At 32.7% G+C, this 13860-nt stretch overlaps 1 pseudogene; it reads left to right on the top strand.

The window, feature by feature from the left end:
• The window catches only part of LOC133203935 (G2/M phase-specific E3 ubiquitin-protein ligase-like), a 40675-nt pseudogene that overhangs the window by 19194 nt on the left and 7621 nt on the right, over positions 1-13860 (top strand).

Genomic DNA, 13860 nt, shown 5'->3' on the forward strand with positions numbered 1-13860 from the left:
AGGATATCTCCCATGTTTTAAATTTTTGTCCCCCACTTTAAGGAAAGTGAGGGGACATTAAATCTCATTCATCTGTCTGTCCGTCGGTCTGTAAGTCTGTCTGTCTTTCACAAAAACTTTAACCTTGGTCATATCTTTTGAGTGAGAAGAGATAGGACTTTCATATTACACATGTGTATTACCTGTGACAAGACCTTTCTAATACATTATGATTTTTGACCCCATGACCTTGACCTTGAAGTTTGACCTACTTTTAAAAAATTTAAATATTACTTTAAATTGTCCATAACTTTTGAATGAGAAGAGATAGGGCTTTCATATTATACATGTGTATTACCTGTGACAAGAATTTCCAAGCATGCTATGATTTCTGACTCCTTGACCTTGACCTTCATGTTTGACCTAATTTTCAAAAAATTCACCTTTGGTGATAACTTTTGAATGACATATGATAGGGCATTCATATTTGACACAATATGCTGTAAATACATATAATGACATCTCACCCACAAAGACACCAAAAGCGGGGGACCACAATTTTTTGAAATTGTTTGTTGATATTACACTGAATGATTGGTATCTATATTACCCATTACCTGTCTGCTCAGTTCCTGTGTTGCTAAATTGGTGGCAGATATGTTTCCAAAAGAAAAATCTTTGTTTCAGATTGAAATGTCAACAGATATTTCATCTTTTTTTGATGCTGTTGATCCAATGAGGCCACTTTTGGATTATATTGGTGCTCTTCCATTAGCTGTGCCAAAAAGAAAAAATGAGCTTGTCCATGCTTTATGTAGGCATATAGCTGTAACAAGGATTGAGAAGTCACTTAAACAGTGAGTTTTACGTAACTGTGTGTGCTTTTTACCTCACCTGTATATAAAATGCTAGAAATAGCACAAGATGAAACACTTCCTTTAAGTTTGGCTTAATGGTGGCTTATAGGTCCTTAATGGTGGTTTAATGGTTGTCTTTAAGTCACCATTAAGCACCTTTAAGCTACATTTAAGTAATAAATACACCACCATTAAGTAACCATTAAGCCATCTCAAAGTCCTTAATGGATGCTTAAAGGTAGCTTAATGGTGGCCTAATGGTGGCTTATAGGTGCTTAATGGTAGCTTCTAGACAATCATTAAGTCACCATTAAGCCACCATTAAGCCAGACTTATAGGTGCTTAATGTCCAAACTCCATTAAGCTACCATTAAACAACCTTTAAGCCACCATTAAGTCACCATTACGCAGTCGATAAAACTGCTTTTACGGGTTAAATATTATTTTTATAATGATTTCTTCACAAAAATTATAAATGTCGATTTTATACACTTGTTAATTCAGCGAAAATAATGTAAAAGAAAGAAAATTAAAAAAAAAAATAAATGAAAAAAAAAGTATTCCCAACAGGATTCGATCCCACGACCTTTAGATTGGAGGGCGAACGCTTTAACTACTTAGCTATCGAAGCTGTTAAAAATTAAGTGAAATATAAAACCTTTATTTTTAACAAATCTTGTTTGGAATGGTTACAGGTACCGTACATGTAATTTTTTTCTGATGTTTATATTTATTAATCAATAATACGAATAATTATATATATATATATTATATATATATATATATATATATATATATATATATATATATATATATATATATATATATATTAAAGAAGAAATTTTGATAAAGTTTTATATTACGTTAATATTTCTTAACCGTGGACCGGAGTTCGGTGTGATGGTGTGAAACAACTTTTTGATTTTAAGTAACTGAATTCCTCGTTCTGTTATTCGCCGATTTATGAACATGAAAAGATTGAAATGCCACAGATATAACAAAATTTTGTTATTAAAAAGGAATATATCATCGAAAGAGAACGACTGGGGAAAAAACAGATTATAGTTCTTATAAATATGCTGCGGATATTTACGATTTTTGACAATCTTTGTGTAACAATTAAGTTATAAAATATTTCTGTAACATATCTTCAGTTTTAATTCTTTTTATATCATTATGGGTATCAAAATAATTGTCTTTTTGTGTACAACCATAATTTCTAATTTGTTATATGCTTGCGTAAATTTTAAGTTTTGTAAAAAAAAAATAGATCATCAAAATCTATCACTGTACGTTCCCGTGTATAGTTTCCTGTTAATTGACCGGGGACTGGTGGGGACACCTAATTAAGGTCTATTGTCTAACTAGTTGATATACTGTACACTGATTATTTTACCCCGCTTCTCAATGTGTATAAATCTGGTCGGACACCCTGTTTAATTTGATCGGATGTTCTTCTGAAAATTGATTTTGAAATAACAATCATTGAAGACCGACTATATTTTGATCAATTCTTACTTCTGCATTATTTTAAATAAATTCTTACTTCTGCATTATTTTAAATAAATTCTTACTTCTGCAGTATTTTAAAAGAAAGGAAAAAATAATGGCACTTAATAACGAATTAATTCAAATTATTCATGAATTAATTCAAAGATTGGCAATATAATCTATACCTATATATTTTTTTTATATCTTAAAATTTTCTCTACCCAAAGAAAAATTAAGAGACAGAGATATTCCAGAAGAAAATGACGCTTATTACATTTCCTATGAATTCGGCAGTGGAACGTGCCTCTCCAAACACGAAAGAAAAATATGTGATTTTTTTTTAAAAATTAATATATTATGTATTTATGGATAAAAATAATTTTAAAACAAGTATTCAAACAAACTGATTTTAGGGAGAGAAAATTTTAAGGCATTTGATGAAGCTGTTCTCAGTTCCCGAGTTTATACGCATTGAAAAAGATATTAGAAATAGCGAGAAAAAAATTATGAATTGAATAAGTATTTGTGGAAATGATACTGAAACAACTTCAAACTTAACAAGTTAGTTTAAAGACTTGATACTGGATGCGTTAAGGTTGTTTAATTAAGTTTGGACATTAAGTCACCATTAAGTCGAGCTTAAAGGTGGCTTAATGGTAGCTTAATGAAGTTTGGACATTAAGCACCTAGAAGCTGCAGCTTAATGGTGGCTTAATGGTGGCTTAAAGGAATTAACTTGTATAAGCCACCATTAAGCTACCATTAAGCCACCATTAAGCGATTGCTTAAAGATGGTCTTTCGTCCTGTGTAGACTTGCATGCAAGGATCTCTTATTAAGTAATGAACCTTTATTAACGGTTATTTGAATGACTTTAAAATATATGGTTTGGAATATATGATTTTATTAAAAGGTTTGGCAAGTTAATTAATTATAATTAAAAAAAAGTTATAGTTTATTGTATATGGTAATTGCTTTTTCCTGGGGTAAAGTCAGTGAGGCAAAATAGGGGTTGACTTGTTACCACAGGATGAATTAAGAATTTTTATCTCAAAATCCTAATTATCTTGTTTTACAGATTCACCAAAGGTCTACAATGCCTTGGTGTACTTGACAGGATTAGAAATTATCCTGATGCCATGAGAGGACTCTTTGTCCATAAAAGCGACCTTCTTCTTGATGCAGTGGAAATGGACAACATGTTCCTTATTAAGTTCTCTGAGGAAGGCAGTAACAAGTATATAAATGAATTAAGAATACAGACTTACTGGAGAGATTATTTAGTTGAAATAGAAGGTATTTATTGTAAATGATAGGAATAGGATCCAGACTTTTTAGCTCACCTAAACTGAAGGTTCAAGGTAGCTTTTCTGATCACCTGTTGTCCATCTGTCCGTCTGTCTGTCTATAAACTTTTCACATTTTTGACTTCTTCTCTAAATACAAGAACCACTGGGCCAAATGTAACCAAACTTGGTACAAAGCATCCTTATGGGAAGGGAATTCTAAATTGTTAAAATAAAGGGTGAAACCTTTTCAAAATGGAGATATATAATCACAAAACAGTGAAAATAAGGTGTGTGTCTTTAAAAATCTTTTTCTCAAGAACCAATGCATCAGAAATGCCAATAATTTATACCAAAGCTTGAACATGTTTATATAGTGAAGATTCTTTATTTGTTAAAACCATGACCCCCAAAACAATACAGGGACCCAAAAGATAACAAGATGGGTCAGTTGAGGTCAAAATTAAAAAAAAATGTTTGTTTGCCCTTTTCCGACCCAGATTTTTAATGATGGGTAGGTAGGTAGAAAAAAATATTTTATTTTTTCTTCTTAAAATTATAACAAGAAGCATAAGGGTCACAATGCTCGACTGTGTCATTTTGCTTAATTGCTGCTCTTCAGAAGGTTGTTTTTGAAAAATCTTCCTTCTACATTCCCATGAAAGATTGTGGGTCCAAGTCTCATGACATAATCAGACTTTAATCTTCGATCATTACATGAAGATTCTGAATATCAGTATGACTAATGTGGCCTTGCTATTCTTAAGGAAAAATGTTCAGCGATTTTATTATTATATTATTATTATATAAAGAATAATTATTATAATACATGCATTAATATTATATTATTAAGGTCTTCCGTTTCAGACGGAAGACCTTATAGTGATTCTACTGTTTCTTCTTTTTCTTTTTAAGGTCTTCCGTCTTCACGGAAGACCTTATAGTGATTCTACTGTTTCTTATTATTAAGTCTTCCGTTCACAACGGAAGACTTATAGTGATTGTATTGTTTCTTTTTATTATTAAGTCTTCCGTTCACAACGGAAGACTTATAGTGATTGTATTGTTTCTTTTTATTATTATTATTAAGGTCTTCCGTCTCCAACGGAAGACCTTCTTGTTTTCGTTCGGTTTCTTTTTCCCTATTATTATTATTATTATTATTATTATTATTCTTACCGATTTTGTGCACGCAAGTTCTCGGTAACGTCTTGGCCGATTTTCATGAAACTTTCAGATCTGATAGGTATTGATCTGAACCTTATTGGAAATTTTTTTCGTTGATGACGTCACTTTCCATCTCGAGATATTCAGGATTTTCTGATTTTCAGAGGGTCGGCTTGTCCTGGAAACTCCTCCGAAACGACTTCAGATATTGAGTCAAGATTTTCAGTGAAGGTAGGGGAAGGTTTGTAGATTTGCAGGCAGGTGTCCAAATCTCTCTAGCGCAAAAGGCGCCGAAGCTCGGTAGGGCTCAAAACATGTCTCAGAAACATCTCAAAAATTTTTACACCTTTTCTTTCATATCTTCATACATGTTAAGAATTTGTTAAAACATATAGAAGAAAAGTTGTGCAGAATGATACGACCTTTCATTTGATATCAAGAAAATGGGGCTGACCCCTCAAATTAGGGGCTCAGAGGGGCCAAAAGTCTTTCACCTATAACTCTTTAACGATCAATAATTTGTAATACATTACTGAAGCAAAGATGCTTATCTTAACGATTTACGACAATATATGATAAGATTCTGATCATATGTTACATAATAAGGGGTCACAAGGGGCCAGAATACTAAATCTTTGACGCTTTATATCTCGAAAAGGGGGAATATTTTGAAAAGCAATACTGAACAAAAGATGGTCAGAATAATGTTCTAAACAATATGCACCCTTTCAATTTTTGTCAAACGGCCCCATTAAGGACTTGGAGGGGTGGCCCCTAAATATTTCCATTCAGCATATCTCCATAACGAAAAGAAATCTCTGAATAGTTGTTGAACAAAAAGTCTTCAAAATCACAAGATCTTTCATTTGATATCAAGAAAAAGGGGCTGACCCCTCAAATTAGGGGCTGAAAGGGGCCAAAAGTCTTCAACCTATAACTCTTTAACGATCAATAATTTGTAATACATTACTGAAGCAAATATGCTTATCTTAACGATTTACGACAATATATGATAAGATTCTGATCATATGTTACGTAATAAGGGGTCACAAGGGGCCAGAATGCTAAATCTTTGACGCTTTATATCTCGAAAAGGGGGAATATTTTGAAAAGCAATACTGAACAAAAGATGGTCAGAATAATGTTCTAAACAATATGCACCCTTTTAATTTTTGTCAAACGGCCCTATTAAGGTCTTGGAGGGGTGGCCCCTAAATATTTCCATTCAGCATATCTCTATAACGAAAAGAAATCTCTGAATAGTTGTTGAACAAAAAGTCTTCAAAATCACAAGACCTTTCAAATGATATCAAGAAAAAGGGGCTGACTCCTCAAATTAGGGGCTGAGAGGGGCCAAAAGTCTTCAACCTATAACTCTTTAACGATCAATAATTTGTAATACATTACTGAAGCAAAGATGCTTATCTTAACGATTTACGACAATATATGATAAGATTCTGATCATATGTTACGTAATAAGGGGTCACAAGGGGCCAGAATGCTAAATCTTTGACGCTTTATATCTCGAAAAGGGGGAATATTTTGAAAAGCAATATTGAACAAAAGATGGTCAGAATAATGTTCTAAATAATATGCACCCTTTCAATTTTTGTCAAACGGCCCCATTAAGGACTTGGAGGGGTGGCCCCTAAATATTTCCATTCAGCATATCTCCATAACGAAAAGAAATCTCTGAAAAGTTTTTGAACAAAAAGTCTTCAAAATCACAAGACCTTTCATTTGATACCAAGAAAAAGGGGCTGACCCCCCAAATTAGGGGCTCAGAGGGGCCAAAAGTCTTCAACCTATAACTCTTTAACAATCAATAATTTGTAATACATTACTGAAGCAAAGATGCTTATCTTAACGATTTACGACAATATATGATAAGATTCTGATCATATGTTACGTAATAAGGGGTCACAAGGGGCCAGAATGCTAAATCTTTGACGCTTTATATCTCGAAAAGGGGGAATATTTTGAAAAGCAATATTGAACAAAAGATGGTCAGAATAATGTTCTAAACAATATGCACCCTTTCAATTTTTGTCAAACGGCCCCATTAAGGACTTGGAGGGGTGGCCCCTAAATATTTCCATTCAGCATATCTCCATAACGAAAAGAAATCTCTGAATAGTTTTTGAACAAAAAGTCTTCAAAATCACAAGACCTTTCATTTGATACCAAGAAAAAGGGGCTGACCCCCCAAATTAGGGGCTCAGAGGGGCCAAAAGTCTTCAACCTATAACTCTTTAACAATCAATAATTTGTAATACATTACTGAAGCAAATATGCTTATCTTAACGATTTACGACAATATATGATAAGATTCTGATCATATGTTACGTAATAAGGGGTCACAAGGGGCCAGAATGCTAAATCTTTGACGCTTTATATCTCGAAAAGGGGGAATATTTTGAAAAGCAATACTGAACAAAAGATGGTCAGAATAATGTTCTAAACAATATGCACCCTTTCAATTTTTGTCAAACGGCCCCATTAAGGACTTGGAGGGGTGGCCCCTAAATATTTCCATTCAGCATATCTCCATAACGAAAAGAAATCTCTGAATAGTTGTTGAACAAAAAGTCTTCAAAATCACAAGACCTTTCATTTGATATAAAAAAAAGGGGCTGACCCCTCAAATTAGGGGCTGAGAGGGGCCAAAAGTCTTCAACCTATAACTCTTTAACGATCAATAATTTGTAATACATTACTGAAGCAAAGATGCTTATCTTAACGATTTACGACAATATATGATAAGATTCTGATCATATGTTACGTAATAAGGGGTCACAAGGGGCCAGAATACTAAATCTTTGACGCTTTATATCTCGAAAAGGGGGAATATTTTGAAAAGCAATACTGAACAAAATATGGTCAGAATAATGTTCTAAACAATATGCACCCTTTCAATTTTTGTCAAACGGCCCCATTAAGGTCTTGGAGGGGTGCCCCCTAAATATTTCCATTCAGCATACTTCCACAACGGAAAGAAATTTCTGAATAGTTGTTGAACAAAACGTTTTCAAAATCACAAGACCTTTCAATTGATATCAAGAAAAAGGGGCTGCCCCTCAAACTAGGGGTTCAGAGGGGCCAAAAGCAATTCATCGATAGCTCTTTGATAATGTATATAAAATCAAAGGATTGAAATCTTATTAGGGAAGTCTATATATATTATTATCTTTTAACAAAGATCATAGTCAAAATCATATCTCATCTTATCGAAAAATCGGACGGAAGACCTACTCGTTGCTCGCAACGAGATCTCATCTAGTTATTATTATTATTATTCCTCCCAAATTTTGTGAGCGCGATTACTCAAAGATGGTTGGATAGATTTTCACAATTTTTCACATGATAGTAGGCTGATATATGAAGTTTATATAAAATTCCGTAGTTTGAAAAATTCACTTCCGGTCCGAAGTTACGGCCGAATTTCCAATTTTTAAATGGACTTTTGTCCGGAATTTTTCTCGGGAACGGTTTGAGGTAAAGATGTGAAATTTACAGGAGTATTAGATCATGACATTCTCTTTGTTTCGAAGTTGTTTTCGTGTGTTTCCGGTACTTCCTGTCCGAACCGGAAGTGAACTTGTGTTTGGTCAATTTTCAACTTTTTTGTTTTTTAATATTTTTTCAAGATATTATTATGTATAACAGAGGTTATTCTACAAATACTAAATATATAATTTGTTTTGAAATCAGATTCCACATTTTGTAGATTTTCGGTACCCTCATTTTCCCTATTTACCTAGTGTGTAGACAATGGGCAAAGAAAGATAACTCTGACTTGTAAGTGAGAATAGAACTTTCGAGATAAAGGCGGAAATAGTATCGATGACGTCAGAGACATATACACTCTCCATATCAAAATATTTAGACGTTCTATATTCACTCTTCAAAATTTAAGAGTACGTTGGTTACCGCTTCCAGTGCATGTAAAGTTTGAAGTTGCCAGTGCAGTGTAAGTCTGTATTGACAGTTAATTGATTTACACATGAATATATCTAAAAAAAAATTAATATATGTGCTAGGTAGCTAATTCAAGTAAATATATTATAAGCACTGAATATACATTTATAGTGATGGACAGGCATGCAATTTTATCTATCTCGTATAGTAAGTTCAGAATACGATAGTTATAAGCCTTCTATAATGTAGACGATTTATTATTCTCTATGATTTGAATGCGAAATTATCCCGATTTCCGAGTTTTATTTTCGATATTAAAAAATATTACATACACTCAAAAAGGAATTGAGCGATAGAAAATTGTAATACAGTACTGTTTTAAAGCCTTTGGAAATAAATTGATATCTGCCACTTAAAAGAAAGAAAATCAATCTATAGATTAGATTTGGTTATTACATGTATATTTGATAAAAAGTTAAATTATTTATGACACATGATCTATACTCTATATACCCAAGAAATTATAAAAGATGTGAAAAGACGATTCTTGGATTCTTGTGAAATACTCAAAGAGTTAAAAAAAATATGTGAAAACGCGATTCTGTGTGAAATAATGCTACGCTATATGTTTCTTTTGAAAAAAAAAACCATGATAAAAAAATTGCACAGGTCTCTTGATATGTGGGATAAGTATACCTGAATGAACACAGTTTTATGCAGTGATATATAATTATGTACATGCAACTGACGTCCGTACTTTTCCTTATAATTCCTAAAACATAAAACTATCTAATTCCTTTGAAGCCTCCTCCCCCTCCCCTCCCCCGTCTTGATTAATATTTGGAGACGTTCGTGCAGCTAGGCATTTGAATTATATATTCGGTTTAGATTTAAATCTGGAACATGTGAATATAATTACCATTTACATGTATACAGAATTTCATATTCTATAATGGTAGATTTGTCATTATGAAATGTTCAATTTACGTCTGAGAGAGAGAGAGAGAGAGAGAGAGATAGATAAGAGAGAGAGGAGAGAGAGAGATTCCCTCTTAATCCCGATCCTCCTATCCATTTACATAGACCAAAAATTAGTTCTATATCGGTCACACCCATTCTTTATTAAATGTTTTCTGATTTCATAGTCATGGTCACATTCTGTATATTTTTCAGCTTAAAAAGTATCACACGAAGTGCACCTTTGTTGACCTGTCAATCAAAATCACTTGACGCTGTATGCACTGCAATTAAGTAGCCTGAGTTCGAAATGATCTTGAAGTATGATCTTTAAGTAAATCTGATGCAACAAACTTGTGAAAAAGTAGAATAAAATAAAAAATAAAATATCTCGGTATTATGAACTTCGATTGTGGGACGTGGAGACCGGTCCTTTGGATGAGATCGTATAAATCGAGGTCCCTTGTCGCAGAAGGTGCTGGCATAAAAAAGATTCCCCAATGCTCAATTGCGATAAGTGCCAAAGTATAGGACAAAAATTTGCAGTCTCCACCGGCGAGTGGTGGCGTCTCCATGCGAGTGAAAAATTCTGGAGAGGGACGTTAAACAACATACGTATAATCAATCAATCAATCAAATCGATTGCTGAAGAATTACTGTAATTGAATAATCTGTCTTATAGGTATGCTGTCAAATCTTGATATTATAACTTTACAAAACTCAGTGACTTTACGTTTAATGTGATACTAACTTAATTCATTATATTTTTTTATAACACCAACACAATTATGCCAAAATATACACACAATGAAGTTTATGATAGTACGGTGTTCGTTCGTCTGTTTGTTTGTCTTAGAAATGATTGCAAACATTTTTTTTTATTAAATTGCTAATGATATACGTTTATCTCTTATAGGTGCCAAATGTATTATACAAGATTGATAATGAAAATCAAAGTACCTGAAGTACTGAAAGGACTTTTTTCCAGTTTTTTTTTTCTTTCACAGTAAATATGATATGTATGTTTTTTACACAGAAAAAAAAGCAAATTCTTACAGATTTAGAAGAACGGAAGACTTTTTTGTTGCCATGGCAACAAGAGTCTAGTTATTATTATTATTATTATTATTATTCCTCCCAAATTTTGTGAGCGCGATTACTCAGAGATGGTTGGATAGATTTTCACAATTTTTCACATGATAGTAGGCTGATATATGAAGTTTATATAAAATTCCGTTTTTTGAAAAATTCACTTCCGGTCCGAAGTTACGGCCGAATTTCCACTTTTTAAATGCACTTTTGTCCGGAATTTTTCTCGGAAACGGTTTGAGATAAAGATGTGAAATTTACAGGAGTACTAGATCATGACATTCTCTTTGTTTCGAAGTTGTTTTCGTGTGTTTCCGGTACTTCCTGTCCGAACCGGAAGTGAACTTGTGTTTGGTCAATTTTCAACTTTTTTGTTTTTTAATATTTTTTCAAGATATTATTATGTATAACAGAGGTTATTCTACAAATATTAAATATATAATTTGTTTTGAAATCAGATTCCACATTTTGCAGATTTTCGGTACCCTCATTTTCCCCATTTACCTAGTGTGTAAACAATGGGCAAAGAAAGATAACTCTGACTTGTAAGTGAAAATAGAACTTTCGAGATAAAGGCGGAAATAGTATCGATGACGTTAGAGACATATACACTCTCCATATCAAAATATTTAGACGTTCCATATTCACTCTTCTAAATATAAGAGTACGTTGGTTACCACTTCCAATGCATGTATAGTTTAAAGTTGCCAGTGTAGTGTAAGTCTGTATTGACAGTTAATTTATTTACACATGAATATATCTAAAAAAAAAAAATTAATATATATGCTAGGTACCTAATTCAAGTAAATATATTATAAGCACTGAGTATACATTTATAGTGATGGACAGGAATGCAGTTTTATCTATCTCGTATAGTAAGTTCAGAATACGATAGTTATAAGCCTTCTATAATGCAGACGATTTATTATTCTCTATGATTTGAATGCGAAATTATCCCGATTTCCGAGTTTTATTTTCGATATTAAAAAAAATATTACATACACTCAAAAAGGAATTGAGCGATAGAAAATTGTAATACAGTACTGTTTTAAAGCCTTTATAAATAAATTGATATCTGCCACTTAAAAGAAAGAAAATCAATCTGTAGATTAGATTTTGTTATTACATGTAAATTTGATAAAAAGTTAAATTATTTATGACACATGATCTATATTCTATATACCCAAGGAATTATAAAAGATGTGAAAAGACGATTCTTGGGCATGGATTCTTGTGAAATACTCAAAGAGTTAAAAAAAAATATGTGAAAACGCGATTCTGTGTGAAATAATGGTACGCTATACGTTTCTTTTGAAAAAAAAAACATGAAAAAAAAATTGCACAGGTCTGTTGATATGTGGGATAAGTATACCTGAATGAACACAATTTTATGCAATGATATATAATTATGTACATGCAACTGACGTCCGTACTTTTCCTTATAATTCATAAAACATAAAACTATCTAATTCCTTTGAAGACTCCCCCCCCCCCCCCACCCCCACCCTACCCCCGTCTTGATTAATATTTGGAGACGTTCGTGCAGCTAGGCATTTGAATTATATATTCGTTTTAGATTTAAATCTGTAACATGTGAATATAATTACCATTTACATGTATACAGAATTTCATGTTCTATAATGGTAGATTTGTCATTATGAAATGTTCAATTTACGTCTGAGAGAGAGAGAGGGAGGAGAGAGAGAGATTCCCTCTTAATCCCGATCCTCCTATCCATTTACATAGAGCAAAAATTAGTTCTATATCGGTCACACCCATTCTTAATTAAATGTTTTCTGATTTCATAGTCAGTCATGGTCACATCCTGTATATTTTTCAGCTTAAAAAGTATCACACGAAGTGCACCTGTGTTGACCTGTCAATCAAAATCACTTGACGCTGTATGCACTGCAATTAAGTAGCCTGAGTTCGAAATGATCTTGAAGTATGATCTTAAGTAAATCTGATGCAACAAACTTGTGAAAAAATAGAATAAAATAAAAAATAAAATATCTCGGTATTATGAACTTCGATTGTGGGACGTGGAGACCGGTCCTTTGGATGAGATCGTATAAATCGAGGTCCCTTTTTGCAGAAGGTGCTGGCATAAAAAAGATTCCCCTCTGCTCAATTGCGATAAGTGCCAAAGTATGGGACAAAAATTTGCAGTCTCCACCGGCGAGTGGTGGCGTCTCCATGTGAGTGAAAAATTCTGGAGAGGGACGTTAAACAACATACGTATAATCAATCAATCGATTGCTGAAGAATTACTGTAAATGAATAATCTGTCTTATAGGTCTGCTGTCAAATCTTGATATTATAACTTTACAAAACTCAGATACTTTAGGTTAATGTGATACTAACTTAATTCATCATATTTTTTAATAACACCATACACAATTATGCCAAAACATACACGCAGTGAAGTTTATGATAGTACGGTGTTCGTCTGTTTGTTTGTCTTAGAAATGATTGCAAACAATTTTTTTTTGATTGCTAATGATATATTACGTATATCTCTTATAGGTGCCAAATGCATTATACAAGATGGATAATGAAAATCAAAGTACCTTAAGTACTGAAAGGACTTTTTTCCCAGTTATTTTTTTCTTTCACAGTAAATATGATATGTATGTTTTTTACACAGAAAAAAGCAAATTCTTACTGATTTAGAAGAACGGAAGACTTTTTTGTTGCCATGGCAACAAGAGTCTAGTTATTATTATTATTTTTTTTTTTTTCCCCAAAATTTTGTGCAGGCGATTTCTCAAAAACTATTCAGTGGTTTTAAATGAAACTTTCAGGAATTATGCGTCGTCAAATGAACTTTGTTCATCAGAAGGAAAATTTGGAAAACTCGCTTCTGGTGCCAAGTTATTGACAGTTTTCTGATTTTAAAATGAAATTTTGTCCCCCCTTTTTTTCAAAAATGGTTTAAGATATGAACTGGAGACTTGTTAGAGATGATAGGTTATGTCTTCTAGATGAGGGGAATCACCTTTTTGTGCGTCATCAATACTTCCGGTCGTTATCGGATGCGAATTTAAAAAAGTCGTATTTTTAAACTTTTTTGTTTTTCTATATTTTTCTTTTATTTTAATAAGGTTAATAGAGACT

Source organism: Saccostrea echinata, unplaced genomic scaffold (assembly GCF_033153115.1).
Source record: "Saccostrea echinata isolate AGI-Se365-2 ecotype Australia unplaced genomic scaffold, CSIRO_AGI_Sech_v1 ptg000052l, whole genome shotgun sequence".
Lineage (NCBI taxonomy): Eukaryota > Metazoa > Mollusca > Bivalvia > Ostreida > Ostreidae > Saccostrea > Saccostrea echinata.